The sequence below is a fragment of the Lissotriton helveticus genome, chromosome 3_1 (assembly GCF_964261635.1).
Source record: "Lissotriton helveticus chromosome 3_1, aLisHel1.1, whole genome shotgun sequence".
Classification (NCBI taxonomy): Eukaryota; Metazoa; Chordata; class Amphibia; order Caudata; family Salamandridae; genus Lissotriton; species Lissotriton helveticus.
Window position 1 is genome coordinate 1174111582 of NC_136061.1, and position 18072 is coordinate 1174129653.

The 18072-nt window shown below is 51.2% G+C and overlaps 1 protein-coding gene across 1 annotated transcript in view; it reads right to left on the bottom strand.

Annotated features, from left to right (window-relative positions):
• VPS26B (VPS26 retromer complex component B) overlaps positions 1-18072 on the bottom strand; it is a 142551-nt gene that overhangs the window by 46945 nt on the left and 77534 nt on the right. The gene's annotated exons all lie outside the window — the stretch shown is intronic.

Here is an 18072-nt window from a genome sequence, read left to right on the forward strand (position 1 = left end):
TCTGTCCTGCATGATAAACAGTTAGGACAGCCTTTTGGTCATGCCAAGCTTTTTAAAGTTCTTGGCTGGCCTCAAGGTTTTTGGATGCCTTCTCCATATACTCTGCAATCCTGGAGCGGAGACCAAGTACATAGTCCACTATGTCAAGTTTAGGCTTCTTGAGAGGTAACTCCCATCCTTCCTTTACAAGACATAGGGGTCCTCTTACATGATGCCCAAACAGAAGCTCAAAAGGGCTATAGCCAACCCACTTCTGTGGGACCTCTCTGTAAGCAAACAGGAGGCAGGGTAAATGGATGTCCCATCTTCGCCTAAGCTTTTCAGGTAACCCTTTTATCATCCCTTTTAGGGTCTTGTTGAATCTCTCCACAAGCCCATTGCACTGTGGGTGATAGGGTGTGGTAAATTTGTAATTTACACCACACTCCTTCCACATTGCAGTCAAATATCCTGACATGAAGTTGGCACCTCTGTCAGAGACAACCTCCTTAGGAAACCCCACTCTGGAGAAAACTCCAAGCAGGGCCCTGGCCACAACAGGAGCTGTAGTGGTCCTAAGGGGAATAGCTTCTGGATACCTGGTGGCATGATCGACTACCACCAGTATAAATTTGTGCCCAGATGCTGTTGAGGGGTCCATTGGTCCAACAATGTCTATCCCCACTCTCTCAAAGGGCACCCCCACCACAGGTAGTGGTATGAGGGGGGCCTTTGTGGTGCCACCTGATTTGCCACTGGCTTGACAGGTGACACATGAGGGACAAAACTCTTTGGTGTCTTCAGACATATGAGGCCAGTGAAAGTGTGGGGCAAGCCTGTCCCAAGTCTTGTTCTGGCCTAAGTGACCTGCAAGGGGAATTTCATGGGCTATGGTGAGAAGGAAACCTAAGAGACAAGGGGATGACCAGCCTCCTGGTAGCACCAGGCTTGGGGTCTCTTGCCTCAGAGTACAGGAGTCCTTCATCCCAGTATCCCTTGTGGGCATCTGTAGCATTCCCTGCAGCCTCAGCAGCAGCCTGCTGTCTGAGGGGTTCAAGGGAGGAACAGTCTAACTGTGCCTGTCTCATGTCTGCCCTGGAAGGTCCCCCTGTCCCAAGAAACTCAACCTGTTCAGGTTCAAGCTCTTCTAGGACAGTTCCTTCTGGGGTCTTTGGGTCAGCCTCCCGAGAGGGCTGATCCTCAACCTGAGGCAGGGGGGAAGGCTCTGCCTTAACCCAACTGTTCCTCCTCTTGGGTAGTGGCTGGTCCATTCTTCCAGGATCAAGCACTTGTTCAGCTGGGCATTTCTTGGCCTGTGACCTGGTCACAGCAAGGACATGTGAGGAGAGACCTAACATTTCTACATGAGTCCTGTACTCCACATCTGACCACAGTGAGGATTCCAAATCATTGCCCAAGAGACAATCTACTGGGAGGTCTGAACTAACTACAACCCTTTTGAGGCCAGCTACCCCTCCCCAGGAGAAGTTAACAACTGCCCTACTGTGATTGGTAGTGACATTGCTAGCATTGGTCACTAGGTAGTCTGAACCTAGCATGATCTGATCAGGGTCCACAAATGTTGGTGTCACCATAGTGACACTGGCACATGTGTCCCTGTAGGCCTGAGCCATTTTTCCATTGATTAAAGGCGTTAGCCTGTATTTGCCCAGAGTACTAGGACTTACAGTAGGGGCCATATCCATGTCCCCAGTACAAACAAGAACAGCCTGAGTAGGTATTCTGACTAAGTCAGAACCCACCTCAGTTCCCAGGGTTAACCCTACTATAGCCTTGGGGGGTACACTACCACTACTAATTGTACTAGGGGGTGCAGGTGTCTTAGGGACAGTAGTGGTAGGAGTTTGGCCTTTCTTGGTGCACTCACTAAACCAGTGAGTTTTACTTTTACAGTATTGGTACCATGGTTTCTTTGTACCATCAGTCTTCTTCTTTTGGGGATTCTGGGACCCACCCTCCTTAGATTGTTGGGGCCCTGTTGAAGTCTTCTGGTCATTTTGCTTATTCTCATTATTACCCTTCTGGTCTGCTTTCTTTTGGCCACCACCCTGGTTCTGGTTCTGCTGCTTGACCCTGGTTCTGACCCATCGGTCTGCCTTCTTTCCCAATTCTTGGGGAGAGGTCAGATCTGAGTCAATCAGGTGCTGATGCAACAACTGGTTCTGACAATTATTTAAGATTTGTTCTCTCATAATTAGATTATACAATCCTGTGTAATCAGTAACTTTGCTACCCAGTAACCAGCCTTCCAAAGCCTTAGTGGCACAATCAACAAAGTCAGACCAATCCTGAGCCTGAGTTTTCTGGGTGTCCCTGGACATCAACCTGTACTGTTCAGTTGATAAGCCAAACCCATCAATCAGTGCAGTTTTCAGGACTTGGTAATCATTAGCATCCTCATCTCTAACAGTGAGGAGCTTATCTCTACCCTTACCTTCAAAGGAGAGCCACAATATTGCTGCCCACTGACTCTGGGGTACCTGCTGTACTTTGCAGGCTCTCTCCAGAGCAGTTATCCACTTGTGGATATCATCTCCGGTCTTATAGGAGGGCACTATTTTACTCAGGTGTCTATTATCAAAACTCCTGTCTTTATCCTTAGGGATATTGCTGCCACCAGTGGGTGCTAACCCACTCAACTGTTGCTCTCTAGCAAAGGCAAGTTTCTCCTTGGCAAGGGCAAGTTCTTCCCTATGAATCCTCAGATTAACTTCCTTCATCTTTGCCTCATGCTCTCTCCTCTGAGGGGAAGTCATCCTCCTCTGAGCAGATGCATGAGAGGCATGGGAGTGAACAGATCTGTTGGAGTCCCTAGAAGGAGATCTATTTCTCCTGACCCCAAAGTTAGGCCTGCTAGTGGATGGCACTGGGGCTCCCCCAGTTCCTTCCCTATGTAGGTCTAAGTTGGCTCTTGTAAGTCTGCTGACTAAAGGTTGGCCATGTTCTGCCTCACCCTCAGATAAGTCCCCTTCTTCCCTACTATCTACATTCTCTGTTTCAGGGAGGTTAGAGTCTGGATCACCTTCTAAGGGGGGCATGCTCCCATCTGGATTAGAGGGGCCTGTGTTAGAAGCCCTTCTAGCATCATATGTATTTAAGAGACCTAACAGAAAAGGAGTGGTAGGGTTAGAACCCTGTTTCAGTCTCCTGGAGATACACAATTGTCTCATCTCCTGGAAGCTGAGGGCTGCATATCTGGAAAGGACCTGTGGAGGGTCACTAACCACAAGGGGAATCACTGAGGCCTCTCCTGTGGTAGACATGCTTTCTAGTGAGGTGTAAGTGGTGCACTTTCCTACACTATGGGTTTTTCTACTGATCCCTTGCTAAGAGTTGTAGTCAGGGTGTGCTAGGCCCTTTCTACTACAACAGCTGGTTCAGTAGAACTCAGAGTATTTCTAAGCTTGTTATATGTACCTATGGTACCTTATGTGATCTTTCAAATGATATGTCAAGATTATATTTGGTAAAAACAACAGCAAGCTCAAATCCCAACCGCTGCACACCAATGTGAGAAGTTGGCCTGATATATGATGCTCACTAGTTCTAGTGATCACCTTGTATCAGTCCAAACAACCCTTATGGTGATTGGTTGTAAGTCAACCTTATAGACCAGCTATCCTAATGGTAGCATGGACAAAGCAGTCTTAGGCTAAACTCTTTTGGCATGTGAAGCCAGCGGTTTTACCACATATAACCCCTTGAATACCAGATGAAAGGACACCACACAGGTTGTTATGAAAATAAACAATATATTTATTAATAACAAACACCTCTGAACTCTTTATGAGATCAGAGGGCTAAGCACATGACAATCTCTTAGGAAAAATACGATAAGTTGCACAAAATTACAATGGTGCCCTAGGGGCACGGCAAACCATATACTAAGTAAATGGTATAAGGAAATCGATAGAAGAAATGGAGCTGTCCAGAGGCTGTAGGATCGCTGGGACTACACTATCCTAATCTTAGGTACGTACCAGGAGGCCCACGGGACGCGTGTTCAGAGTGTGAACTCACACGCGAGATGCGGAACAAAGTCAATGGCCAGTACAGTTTACGAAAAAGGTGAGTGCGGACAGTCTTTACTATCTAGGACTAAAACGACTGGAAATCTGGACACTAGGAGAGTTGATCTACCCTTGAGCACCGAAATGCTCTTGTTACCTCACCCACGGGCTGCGGGTGCATAGGTGTCAAAGTGTGTCGGGTTTCCACGTCGAAGTCTATGGAGCCTTGAAGAAAGATGCTGCAGGCGACCAGAAGGAAGATGTCCGGTGCGATCAACGGGTGGATCGAGGAACAAGAGGACCTGAAAGCAGAGGGGACAGTGTTCAAAGTCACTAGCCAGTGACCGGTGTGGAACCAGGAGGGAACCAGATGCTGTTGTCGCGATCAGGTGAAGAGTGGACGCTTGTCTCTGCAGCCACGTGGACCAGGAGGTGTCTTCGACGACCAGGATGGAGGCACAAGCTGTCCCACGCAGGCTCTCGCTGTCGGCGGTGTCGGATCCGGATTTGGAATCAACAGGCCTTGGCAAAGGCAACCCACGCGGTGAGTGGAAGCGGCGTCTGGAGTGGACCAGGAGGGTCCAGGATGCTCCTCTTTTGGAAGGGAGCAAGGGCCAGTCTGGAGCAACGAGACCAGCAGTGTAGATTTATTGGATCGTCGTCTAGGCGGTCACTAGCCAGCCGGCAAGTGACCAGACAACGCGTCGAGCAGCAATCAAGCAAAAGGGCCCCACGCAGATCTCGTGGATGCTGGAGGGCTGGTCTTTGGTACAGGAGCTGCTCGGGGCAGGGGCTTCTCAATCCCCAAAGCACTTTCTCGAGGCTGCCTCAGAAGATGTGCTGGAAGCGAAGTGCAGTCTCTTCAAGATGGCCGGTCCCACGTGTCTCGTCGCACCCACGGGTCTCAGCTGTGCTGCAGATGTAGGTAGAGGTCGGAGAGGTCTGGGAGTCCGGGTCCCGTCGGGCTCTGAAGTCTGGATCCGCCAGGAAGGACAACAAAGTGGACCGCTAGGACGCTTGATGGTGCCTGCAGTTGCAGGGTGGACACTCTTTGCCCACAAGGGAGATTCTTCAGTCTTCTGTGGAGCAGAACGTCGAAGTCCAGAGTTTCTTCTTGTAAAGTTGTCAGGATAAATCTGATTTGGAATGGGACCAGCTCCTACCTTTATTCTCCTAAAGGGGGCTGTACTGGTGACTAGGCCCCTCCCCTGGGTGGGACCAGGAAGGGGGGGGTGGTTACACCCCCTATCCTTTGTCCGGTTTCGCGCCGGAACTGGGGCTGGAGTGCCCCAGCAACTGGTTTGAACCGGTGTATGCACAGGGCACCTTGTGTGCCCCAGGCATGTCTCATTCCTTTCAGGCCTCCCTACCTCAATACACAAAATCCTGTCTGGGGTGGTGCTAGCACCTCCCAAGGCAGGAAACCCTTTGTCCAGGCCTCCCTCGCTGGAAGGACTCCCAGCAGCAGGAGGTCAGACTTGTGTCTGTGGTGGCAGCATCCATTTTGTGATGCTGAGGCTCGGGTTAACTTTAACCGGGGTTCACAGTTACATACATGTCGTGTCCCTCTAGAAGGGTGGAATGCTACCCCCGTCGCCAGAACTGGCGAGGGGGTAGTATTCCAATTCGCATGGCACCTTACTCGACATGTTTTGATAATGCTATACCAAAGTTAGCAATAACCGCGAGGATTATAATGCACTTAAGAGTATATGGTATAGCGTTATCATGGAACAGCGATAAGGACTTGGTTCCGCAAGCTGCAGACAGGCTCAGCTCATGCTAGAGCACCATCTCACATAATTCCAAGCACTCTGCCTTCAGGATTGATAAGGCCTGCCATAGGAGTGACTGATAGGAATATATGTGTCCATTTTGGGGTTAGATATAGGTATACTATATCTACAGCAAAGGGTGATTACACCACCTTGCCCCAGCTGTCTTACCAGCCAGTTGTGTCTGTTTAGATGGCCAGCCAGGGGTGGCATAATACATGCTTCAGCCCCTGGGTACACCTATGCCCTGGGTACCTAAGGTACACTGTACAGGGACTGATAAGATGGCCCAGTACCAATTGGTAAATGCACCTAAAGTACATGGATGTCAATTTAGAGAGAGAACAGCTAGGCTGTGGGTCTGATTAGCAGGCCCACAGCCAGGGAAAGTCGTAAACCAGTGAAGCAAAAAGCAAAAATCTGGAGTGACCATAGGATTGCAGACCCCACTCTCCTACAGGGTCGCCTCGAAGGGGAGGGAGTAGCCCCTTTGGGCGATTTGCAGCACCCACCTGTCCGATGTGATGGTGTGCCAGTGGAGGAGGTAATGGCAGACCCTGCCCCCCACTGGCGTCGAATGGGCCTGAAAGCTCGGACGAGGAAGGCTTTGAGGAAGATGCTGCGGGGGTGGATGTGGACTGGCCTCGGCGTTGTCCCCTGGCACCGCCACGGCGGTTACCACGTCCGCCGCCACGTTGGATGTTAGACTGCGGCCCGTGGCTGGCAGGACGGGAAGGGGCACCCCTTCCTTGGCCACGAAAGAAGCAAAGGCAGACTGCTGCTAACGCTGGCCCGAGAGGCCCAAGGACTTGGCCGTAGTCCTGGAGTCCTTGAAGCGTTCAAGCGCATGATCTGCCTTGCCACCAAAGAGGTGGCTGCCATCTAACGGCATGTCCATGAGGATGTTCTGGAAATCAGCCGAGAAGTTGGTGGACCTCAGCCAGGCGTGGCGGCAAACCGCCACCGTCGTTGACATCGCCCTGCCCAGCGAGTCCGTGGGATCCAACCCACATCGTATGGAATACCGCGCTGCGTCTCGTCCCTCCGCGAGGGCTTGAGCGAGCTTCGCCCGGGCCTCCTCCGGGCACTCTGGCAGCACACCTGCAACCGTATCCCACAGAGAGTGGGAATAATGGCCCAAAAGGCAAGCGGTGTTGACTGACCGCAACCCACAACTGAGGGAGGAGAACAGTTTCTTGCCAAACTGTTCATACCTTTTGGATTCCCGATTTGGGGGTGAAGTCGGGAATGCAGATTGGGAAGTAGAGGCCTGGATAACCAGGCTCTCGGGGGTGGGGTGGGTGGACAGGAAGCTAGGGTCGCCCGGAGCTGGGCGGTGGCGCCTGGCGACGTTCCTATCTACAGGGGGACCTGTAGCGGGCCTGGACCAGGTGCACAACACGACGTCCATGAGAGCCTCATTAAACAGCAGTAGAGGCTCTGGAGCGCCTGTCTGCGGTTTAAGGACCTCGGTGAGGATGTTAGACCTCACAGTTGCGATGGGGAGAGTAAGCGCCAAGGCCTTGGCCGCCCTCGTCAGCACCACACTATAAGCAGCCCCCTTCTCCGTAGCCACAGTAGGAGGGGAGACAAAGCCAGTGTTAGGTGAAGTGTCAAGACCACTGGCTTCCCCTAGCTTGTCTGTCCAGTCCTGAAATGACTGACACTCCAGTGTCAGAGGGTCCTCAGACCCCTCCCAATCCCCCTCATCCTCCATCTCCTGAAATTCAGGGTCAAAGGATGAAGCCGGATCAAATAAGAATTGCTCCTCAGCCGGCGTCCCATGCGGCGTCGATCGACGCCGGATCTGGACCGAGGGAGGGATCAGGGACGGCGCCGGGGGCGACACCCTGGGGGTCGACGCCAGCGGGGTCGTAAGGTCACCCAGCGGCAACCCGGATCCGGATCCAGAGGGGGCCTGCGGCACCGGGGCCGAAGTACCCGACGGTGCCGGGACCAAAGCACCCGGCCCACATGGACTCCCAGTCGGGGCCGCGGGGCCCGGAGGCGCTCACGCGGGACCAGACGGAGGAGAGAGGGACCTCATGGCCATGAGGAAGGCCTCGATCTCCGGCATCGCGTTCAGTCCAGGGACCAGCGGGTATGGAGCTGGCCACGGCGCCTGCGGCTCCGGTATCTCCCGAACCCACGCCCGCATCGCGGGGGAGTCGGAAGAGTGATGTCGTCTCTTTGGCTTCTTGTGCCTCTTACCTGAGGACGTGGAGCCCGACGAATGGTGACGACTCGCCGAGCTTCGATGACTGTGGCCCCGCGACCGGTCCCTCGACCCCCTCCTGGACCGGGACCTGGAGCGGCGCAGGGCCGACTGCCGGAGCTCGAGGCGCTTACGGGACCGCTCCCGCCTAGCCTTCGATGGCAAGGCCTGGCAGTCGGGGCACGACCGGTCGTCGTGGTCGGCCCCAAGGCAATAGAGGCACCGGCGGTGGGGATCGGTAACCAACATCAGTCGATTGCAGTCCCCTACCGGCACCGAGAGTCGTAAAGACTCGAGTAGTTATCAAAAAGGATCGAAAAAGTTTAGTCAAAAAGTGACTAAGGTACTGCTTTTTCCGGACCTGCGCTTGCTGGCGCGGAAAAAAGAAGAACTGACGTCAGCGCGCGAGGGCGGCGTCTAAGTACTCTGACGAAGTCATCCCGGCGCCAACGACGCCGACGACGGACGCTGAGCCGCAGATGACGCCTACCGACGCACAGGGGTACTGCTACGCAAAACTTTCCGGATCCAGCCTGACGCCTGGATATTCCAAGGTAAGGAATCTAACTAACGTGTTTCTTTCAGATATAGAGCATATGGCGTCATAAAATGATTTTAACTGGGCGGGAGCGCTCCTGCCCCAGAAAGGAAGGGAAACGCAGAGCCTACCCAGGCAACCGCGGAGCGGGGCTTCAAACACAGAGATTTTCAGTCTCGTCAGGTGACCGACGTGGCGAAGCTGAAGCATGCTTCGACTTCTTATGTTTCTCATAATGCTTCTTACCTGACCTAGGGAGGAAGAAGAGTTTGATCCCCCGGAGCGGGACTCAGACCTTCCTTCGACCAGGACCGGGATCGAAATCTCGGTGAGATCTCCGAGGCACCTGATGCCAGGCCACACACAGATTTAGGGCGACTGCTCCATCACAGCTTTTGGCGCCATGGCCTGGCAGTCGCACTCCAGGAACCAAAGACATAGTAGATGTGGGCCCGTAACCGACATGGCGTGTTGATAGGTGCTGCACTGTATGAAACCCAGAAGTCTTCTTACTAGCCATCCTACACGCCAAGAACATCGACAAAAAGTCAAAAAAGTCTGTCAAAAAGTGACAGAGCAGAGCTCTCATTGACTGCTCTGCGCTGGTGGCACCAATATGGACTACGCAGACGTCACAACGAAATAGACGCAGTATCACAGAGTTAACACCAACTATCGGCGCACAGGGGTACTGCTATCAAAATATTCTGGATCCAGCCCGACACCTAGAAGTTCTAAGATAAGGAATCTGCGGCTAGATGTATATGGTACTACATGTACCCAGGGCCAGTATGTTATCTTCTAGTGGGCTGCAGCACTCTTTGTGACACCCACTAAAATAATCCTTTAAACATGTCTGAGGCCTCTCATTGCAGTCTGTAGTGCAGTTGTAAACTGCCTTTTCGACCTAGCAAAATAAGCTTTTTCCCAGCCCTAATCCTACCCTTTTAATACATGTAAGTCACACCTAAGGTAGGCCATGCAAGTACATAGGGCAGGATGAGTTTTACTTAAGAAGCAGTTAGAGATGTTATGTTCAGACTCAAATGAACTGTAATTTAAAATCCTCTTCAATGCTACTGTCTGGTTTTAAGTCACAATTCTGAAAAGGCCTCTTTCAGAAAGTTTACATTTTCTTGTCCTAACCATTTTGTGCCTCTGCAAGTGTCCATGACTGTGAATAGGGTTTGTATATTCCTTCCAGGCAGTAACACAAAAGGGATTAGATGTGGAAAGTATGGGTCATCCTGTCAGGGTGGTTGAGGCGGAGCTGTACCCAGCCCAACTTCTATTTCAAAGGGCTTTGCCTTCAGCACACACAAAGAATCGAACATTAGTTTTCTGTCACCCCAGGCATCTTGGAGCCTTGACAGGGAAAGTGAACAACTTTCCGGAACCAGGTGTGAAGGCAGTATAAAGAATCCCCCAACTTCACAAGCTGGTTCCAGGAATCTCTACAGTCACTCTTCAGTACACTCCAGGGACCTGTTGACATTACATAAAAAAAAAGACTGCCTTGCTCTCCAAAGGACTGCACTGCTGCTTGAGGACTGTCTTGCTCCTGTATAGGGCAGTCCTGCTACTATAGGACTGCCCTACTATCCGAGAATAAAGACAGGACCTGCTCCCTTCATCCCAGGCTAAGCCGAGTGGCTCCAAGGGTAATTTGGCTGACCCCCTGTCTAAGCTACAAGGACACAACACGCTTCAGAGGCCTCCCTGCAATCTGCCAGCTGACCTGGACTTGCAGGTGGCTCGATCTGTGCCTTGCTGGCCTCTCCTGGAGTGAGTATCCAATTCCCAATAGGTACATCCCCCAGGTCCTGATCCTTGGCTAGCATCAGTTAAGCTGCTCCAGTTTAGAAAGGTGAATCCTGAAGTTTTGAACTCTTTGGGACCGCAGACGGGCCCGTTCATGCCAAGACTCTGTGACCCACGATGACTGCCAACGCGAAGCTCCACCAAACCTGTGCTGGACTTGGCCCTTTTTTCAGGGTCATCCCAGAACTTTTTGCCTTCCTCCTCTCTTTTTTCTAATCTGTTGTTGTTGGTGGTCTTATGACTTTGGGCACTTTACCACTGCTGATCAGTGGTAAAGTGCATGTACTCTCTCTGGTAAGATTGGTCTACACCTGTTTGGCATATTTAATTTACCTATTAGCCCCTTGTACAGTGGTATCCTATATACCCAGGGCCTGTAAATGAAATACTACTAGTGGGCTTGCAGCACTGCTTGCGTCACCCACCGAAGTAGCCTTTCAAATTAGTCTCAGGCCGCTGCAGGGCATGTGCGCGCAGTTTACTACCGCAGTGATGTGTCATGCAAACTGGTTGCAAAGTCTGAAACTCCCCTTTTATTACATATAAGTCACGCATAAGGTAGGCCCTAGCTAGCCCTATGGGCAGGGTGCTTCGTAGGTAAAACGTAGGAAATGTGCCTTAACTGTGTGGCAAGTCCTGGTAGTGACAAACAGCCTATTTGATTTTTCCCAGATGTGAGGCTGCCCTCTCATAGGTTTGCATGGGGGATTCCCGGATCTATGCTTCAGTAGTCATTTCTGATAGGAGAGGGGTAGCGTGACCATGTTTGGAATAGTAATGATGAATCCTGCGTATTGGTTCAAGCGGATTTGTCATTACTATTTTAGAAATGCCACATTTAGAAATGGGCATTGCTGTGTGCTTATGTGCATTGGGCCCTGCTTTGATGTGTATTCACCGTTTGGTTTTGACTGACGGGAGAGACAGGATGTCCATTCACTCTAGACAGTCACAAGCGGGGTGAGGTGTCCTGCCCTTCCTGGGTGACTCAGCAATAGGCCCAATAGACCTTGCCTTCATTTAGAGTAGCTGATGAGTTTCCCTTACACCTGAATAGGCCTGGTCTGCATTTGGAGTGGTGGGAGAAGTTGCACCTGCACCTGAATAGGGCTGTGCCTGCCTTCTACAAATGCTGTCGCCACCCCCCTGTTGTGTGTCTGGAACCAGGGATGTGAATGGGGTGCTATGCACTTCTATACATTGTTTGAAGTGCCCCCCCAGAACAAAGACATTCTAACTATAAGTACAGGGGCTGTGGCCCCCACAAATCGAGACACTGCGTGGACTTGTAACCGGACGCGGCTGGATCTGTATGCTGCCCCAGAGTATTGCTGTGCTGCCAGGGAACCGCCATCTGGACTGTGCCTTGTTGTGCTGGTCTGCTGAAAGGACTGCCTCTTTGCCACAAGGATCCTGTGTGCTGGCCTGAGCCTGCCTCCTGCTTGGGGTGCCCAGTGATCTCCCAGGTCTTTGTGGCTTGCCCCTTGTGATTTGAAACTGAGTGCTGTGTTTTTCACCCAGTTATGCTGAAGCGTGTGTGGAGCGCTACTCAGGGTCTGAAAAGCACTTTCCCCTCAAGCTAGTTTGTCCTGAGGGCAGCGCGTGGCGAGCGATCCTCTTTTCAGGCAGCACAGGCAAGGATCTGTGTTCGCCTTGAGCCCACTTAGAACGGCTGTGCCCCACATCCACTGCACCGTTCAGGGGCTCTGTTTTATGTTTGAAATCGATGGTATTGTACCGGTGTGAAGAGCTGCCGATTTTCCAGTGTACCCATGGGGTGGGGCGCAGTGAGAGAAGCTGTGCCTGTTCCTCTCTACACTTTACGGAGAAGGCCCCTGCAACGGACGTTGGTCACAGGCACCGCAGCACTGAGTGACTCCCCCTCGAAGCAGCGTGGCGCTGAGGGCCGTAGGCTGAAGCTGCAGAGGGAGCCAAATGAAGGAGGAAGAACCCAGACCGAGAGAGGAGGCGTTCCACTGACATAGTGCAGCAGACGGGTCCGGTGAGGAGGGCTGCGCCCAACCCCTTTCTGCCGGAGCTACCAGAGATGCTTCCCCGGACGCCGGGACCACTCGGCCAACACCTGGCCAACACATGGAGAGCACAGGGTGAGTTGGGGAGTGGGGAACCCCTCCCTGATTAAGTGGCACTGGCAGATCCTCCCCCTACTGGAGAGCCTAGCTTTGCCGGTAGCTGTGCGATGCTGCCCGGTCTCCCGCATGGTTGCTTTTCGTGTTTACGGAGAGAATCTGGGACGGGGCCCCCCCCCTGATTAGGACGTTGCTACCTAGGGGCATGTAAGCAAGATTGGTAGGACAACGAGAAACCTCGACGGAAGGCCCCCCGTCCTTGATTCCATGTGGAGGTTTCCGCTGCATATGCAGAGATGGAAACATATTGCACTCCCTATATTGGAAGTGCAGGGGTCTGGGCACCTTATAACATGTATTCGTAATTTGTGTGTATTATGTAACTACTAGCTGATGGGCCCCTATGTAGCAATTAGTATTGTTGAAGTGGTTTACATGCACAGGCCTAGGCAGTAGTGGTAAATTTATGTTCCCTTACATACTGCTGTTCATGGTCACAGGGATATGCACAGTAATGGTGTCTCTCCTGGGGTGTTTAGGACATGTGAAATGTATACGTTATTATTTGATTACACAATCTATACTGTTATGACAATTGCCCGATTGACAAAGTGAGGTATGTTCTATGTGACGTCATGACAAGTGCCTAGTGTTATACAAATGCTTTAGACATTGCCTCTGGGATAAGCCTGACTGCTCTGCCAAGCTACCAAGAGGCTAAGTAGGGGTTATCTTGGGTGTGTAACTCCCTTACCCTGACTAGAGGGGGGTTCTTCCTGGCTTTGGTGTATAGGCTTCCACCACACCCCCTCCTCCCCCACCAATAACCCAATTTCTTACCGTGGTACCTTGAAATATCCAGATCACCAAATATTCCACAATAGGTCATGTTCATAGGCAAACTTGATGGGTACCTCCTAAGCATACAATTGTAACCCGATTCCCCATAAAAAGTGCTACAGCTCTGTGGATTGCCAAACAGCATAACATACCCTCCTGGTCACATTCCCTCAAACAGTGTTGTAGGTGAATACTCAAATAAATGTATTCTTGTTCTGGAGTAATAGACTCAATGTAAACGTTCTAGTTCAATCCGAGAATGGCAGCCCTTAAAACAGTCTTTATTTATCCATTGTTTTTACATTGTAGTATGTCAAGGAGATTGCTTTACATTCCATTGTCTCATAAGGAGTTAATTCTCAAGTGGGGAAGTTTCTGGCAACAACCAGGTACAGGTCAGTTTTTTAGAAAAATAACTAAAATTATTAAGCATGGTGTCAAAAGGTGAAAGCACCTTTACTGGTTCCATTTTGGATAAAAAGTCAATTAAAAGAATGCCCTGCCAAACAAGCGCAAATAATTACTTTATTTTAAGGAGGGACTAGTATATGTTAATTAGCAGCTGAAATTTGAATTGATCCCAGTTTAACTTTGCCAAAACTTCCCCCATCTTTTTGATTGATCAGAATGAAACTGGATAGGTGGGTGTAAGCTTAACGAGGTAACTTCTTTACGAATTTCATGCTGATTAATGAAACAGCTGATACATTTTTAGAAAATAAACACTAACACTCCTCTTCACTCCCTTCTCTCTTGCAGAATCTGCACAAAATGTGAGACACTTAGCATACTTATCTTAATCTAGGTATGTCAAATTGTGTACAGATGTTTCTACAGACTGAATGTAGGTTGACGGTTACTGCTGTTTCCATATGTGGCACAGCTTCCTGGGTAATACATATGGTACATAAAACCTGGCTATTGTATGCTAACACAAAATGTTTTTAATCATTAGAATGTGTGTGATTCAGGCTTAGGGTATACTGAACTAATATTCTGAATGATGAGTAAACCTAATTGAATGTGCAAGATCACCAAATCTTTCAACCAGCAGGTTGCCATTGGTTGTGTTAACAAAAATAACACAAACCAAGCAAGAAGGGAATCTTCCACTCTACTATCATGAGAACTGTAAGTAGTGAGTAGCATTCTTTGTGCAGCTACAAAAGGCTGTACAGAAACGTCCTTATCATTGGGAAGAAATGCATAAAGGGACCCACGAATTTCAGAGGGGAAGACGGACGTGAAAAATTATTGATAATGGTGCTTTGGCATGTCAAACTGCAGACCTAACAGCTTCCAGAGGTACACAGGGATAAATACATAGCTTGCTATGAAATAGTTAGGGAGACTACGAATATTTTTAGCCAATGTAGCCATGAGGTTGATAGCATATCAATGTAGGTGGTAGGTAGGAATTAGACTACTCTAGTAGCAAAATATGTAAAGATGAATGTTGTAAAATGCTTTGGGTTTTTCTATTGTTCATTTTGTTTTATACGACTGCTGAAATCAAGTCAAGTCAAGTTAGAATTTGTATAGCGCACTACTCACCCAGAGGGTCTCAAGGTGCTTGAGGGGGGGGGGGGGGGGGGGGGGGGGGAAATGTTACTTATCGAATATCCAAGTTTTGAGTTGTTTTCTGAAGGAGAGGTGGTTCTGTGTAAGGCGGAGGTGGGTGGGGAGAGAGTTCCAGGTCTTGGCCGCTAAGTAGGAGAAGGATCTTCCTCCCATGGTGGATCTTTGGATGCGTGGAATCGCGGCGAGGGCTTGATTGGATGATCGTAGTTGGCGGGTGGGGGTGTAGAAGGCCAGGCGCGTGTTGAGGTATTTGGGTCCTAGGTCGTAGAGGGCTTTGTGTGCGTGGGTGAGTAGACGGAACGTTATTCTCTTGTTGACGGGGAGCCAGTGGAGGTCTCTCAGGTGACCGGATATGTGAGCTTGGCGGGGGATGTCTAGGATAAGTCTGGCTGAGGCGTTCTGAATGCGTTGGCGTTTTTATCTGTAATTTGGCTGTTGTTCCGGCGTAAAGGGTGTTTCCGTAGTCCAGTCGGCTTGTGACAATTGCTTGGGTGACCGTCTTTCTTGTTTCGGTGGGGATCCAGCGGAAGATTTTTTTGAGCATACGTAGGATGTTAAAGCATGATGATGAGATGGCGTTGACTTGTCTGCTCATCGAGAGGGAGGAGTCCAGGATGAAGCCCAGGTTACGTGCGTGGTCCGTTGGTTTGGGTGCGATGCCCAGGACCGGTGGCCACCATGAGTCGTCCCAAACGGAGGGGGATGATCCTAAGATGAGGACTTCCGTTTTGTCTGAATTCAGTTTTAAACGGCTGTTCTTCATCCACTCGGCTACTTCTTGCATCCCTTCGTGTAGGTTGGTTTTGGTGGTGTTTGGGTCTTTGGTGAGGGAGAGGATCAGCTGGGTGTCGTCTGCGTAGGAGACGATGTTGAGGTTGTGTTGGCGCGCGATGGATGCGAGGGGACTCATGTATACGTTGAAGAGGGTGGGACTGAGTGAAGATCCTTGTGGTACGCCGCAGATGACTTCAGTGGCCTCTGATCTGAAAGGGGGGAGGCGGACTTTCTGGGTTCTTCCGGCGAGGAACGAGATGATCCAGTCCAGTGCTTTTCCTGGTATCCCGACGTTGCTGAGGCGTTGTATCAGGGTGCTATGGCAGACTGTGTCGAAGGCTGCGGAGAGGTCCAGTAGGATGAGGGCAGCTGTTTCTCCGTTGTCAAGTAGTGTTGGAATGTCGTCTGTGGCTGCGATGAGGGCGGTCTCGGTGCTGCGTTTGGCTCGGAAGCCGGACTGTGATGGGTTGAGGGAGCCGTTAGATTCGAGAAAGGTGGCGAGCTGATTGTTGACGGTTTTCTCTATGACTTTGGCAGGGAATGGGAGGAGCGAAATGGGGCGGTAGTTCTTAAGTTCGGTGGGGTCTTCTGTGGGTTTCTTCAGGAGAGCGCTGAGTTCGGCATGTTTCCAGCTTTCCGGGAAGGTAGCAGTGTTGAGGGAGCAGTTGATGACATCTAGGAGATTGGGTGCGATGATGGAGTCTGCTTTGTTGAAGATGTGGTGGGGACATGGGTCGGTTGGCGATCCGGAGTGGATGAGTTCATCAAGCGGATGGTGTCTTCAGTGCTGATTGGGTTCCAGGCGCAAAGGATGTCGGAGGGGGGCTTTGGTTTGGAGGTGAGGGGGGTGGACTGGTCGCCAAAGCGGTTATGTATGTCAGCGATTTTGTTGTGGAAGAACGAGGCTAGAGAGTCGCAGAGGTCTTGAGATGGAGTGATGTCGTTGGTGTCAGCGGTGGGGTTGGTAAATTCTTTGATAATGTTGAATAGTTCCTTGCTGTTGTGGGCGTTGTTGCGAGTCGATCCTTAAATGCTGATTTCTTGGTGGATCGGATCAGCTGGTGGTGTTTGCAGGTGGCGTTCTTGAATGTGGTCATGTTGTCAGTGGTTGGGTTTTTTCGCCAGGCTTTCTCGAGGGTGCGGCAGATCTTTTTGGATTTCTTAAGGTCGTCATTGAACCAGGGGGCTTTTTTGCTACCTTGCTTGGTTAGATGGTTTTTCAAGGGTGCTAATTCGTCTGCGCAGTGAGTGATCCATTGTGTGAGGTTGATGGCTCCTTGATTTGGGTCCAATGATTTGGCGGAAGGGTTTTGGTAAAGCGATGTGAAGAGCTGGTCGGTGGTAATTTTGTTCCAGTTTCTGCGGGGGGTTGTGGGTCGTGGTGGGTCGTGGTTTTTTGTAGTTGAAGTGAACGCAGCTGTGGTCCGTCCAATGGAGTCCTGTGGCGTGATTGAAGGAGATGTACTTGCTGGAGGAGAAGATTGGGTCGAGCGTGTGTCCGGCGTAGTGGGTGGGGGTGTTTACCAGTTGTTTGAGTCTGAGATTGGCGAGGTTGTCCAGAAGGGTGGTGGTGTTGCTGTCGTTCTTTTCCAGGTGGAAGTTGAGGTCTCCTAGTAGAATGTAGTCCTCGGAGGGGAGGGCGTGTGGGCTGATGAAGTCTGCGATGTCTTCGCTGAATTGTGTGCGGGGTCCTGGGGGTCTGTAGATGAGGGTGCCTCTGAGTGTGGTCTTAGGGTCGGTGTGAATCTGGAAGTGAAGGTGTTCGGCGGTTGCGAGGTTGTCGTCGGAACTGGTCGTGATGCGGATGGTGTTTTTATGGACGATGGCGATGCCTCCTCCTGTTTGGTTGGTGCGGTTCTTTCGGATGATCTTGTAGCCGCCCGGGATGGCTATGGCGATGTCGGGCGCTGATGAGGCGTTCATCCAGGTTTCTGTGAGAAAGGCGACGTCCGGCGATGTGGTGTCTAGTAAGTTCCATAGTTCAGTGGCGTGTTTGTGGACCGAGCGGGTGTTGAGCAGGATGCACTTCAGGTGGTTAGTGTCAGAGTTCTGTTTGGCATTTGTGGATTTGGTGTGGGTCCTGATGCAGTCTAGCTTGCAGGAGTGGCAGGTGAAGGGTCCATGGGTGTGTCCTGGGGCGGCTTGGTAGCAGTCTGGGAGACGTCCTGTGTTGAGTGCAGAGAGGGTTGCGGCGTCGTACGTTATGCGGGTGGAGTGTATTGTGCGGGGACCACGGGGTCTGGCGCTGGGTGCGGTCCGGGCGTAGACGGGCTTACCTTTGGCGCGCCTTCGGCGCGCATAGGGCGCGTCAGCTGCGCGCAAATGCATCTGTCATAAGTGGAGAGTGGAGGGGGGCGGAGCGAGGGAGGAGCAGCTGGGAGGCGGGAGCGGGGTGGAGAGACGGGCTAGGAGGCACAACAACAAGATG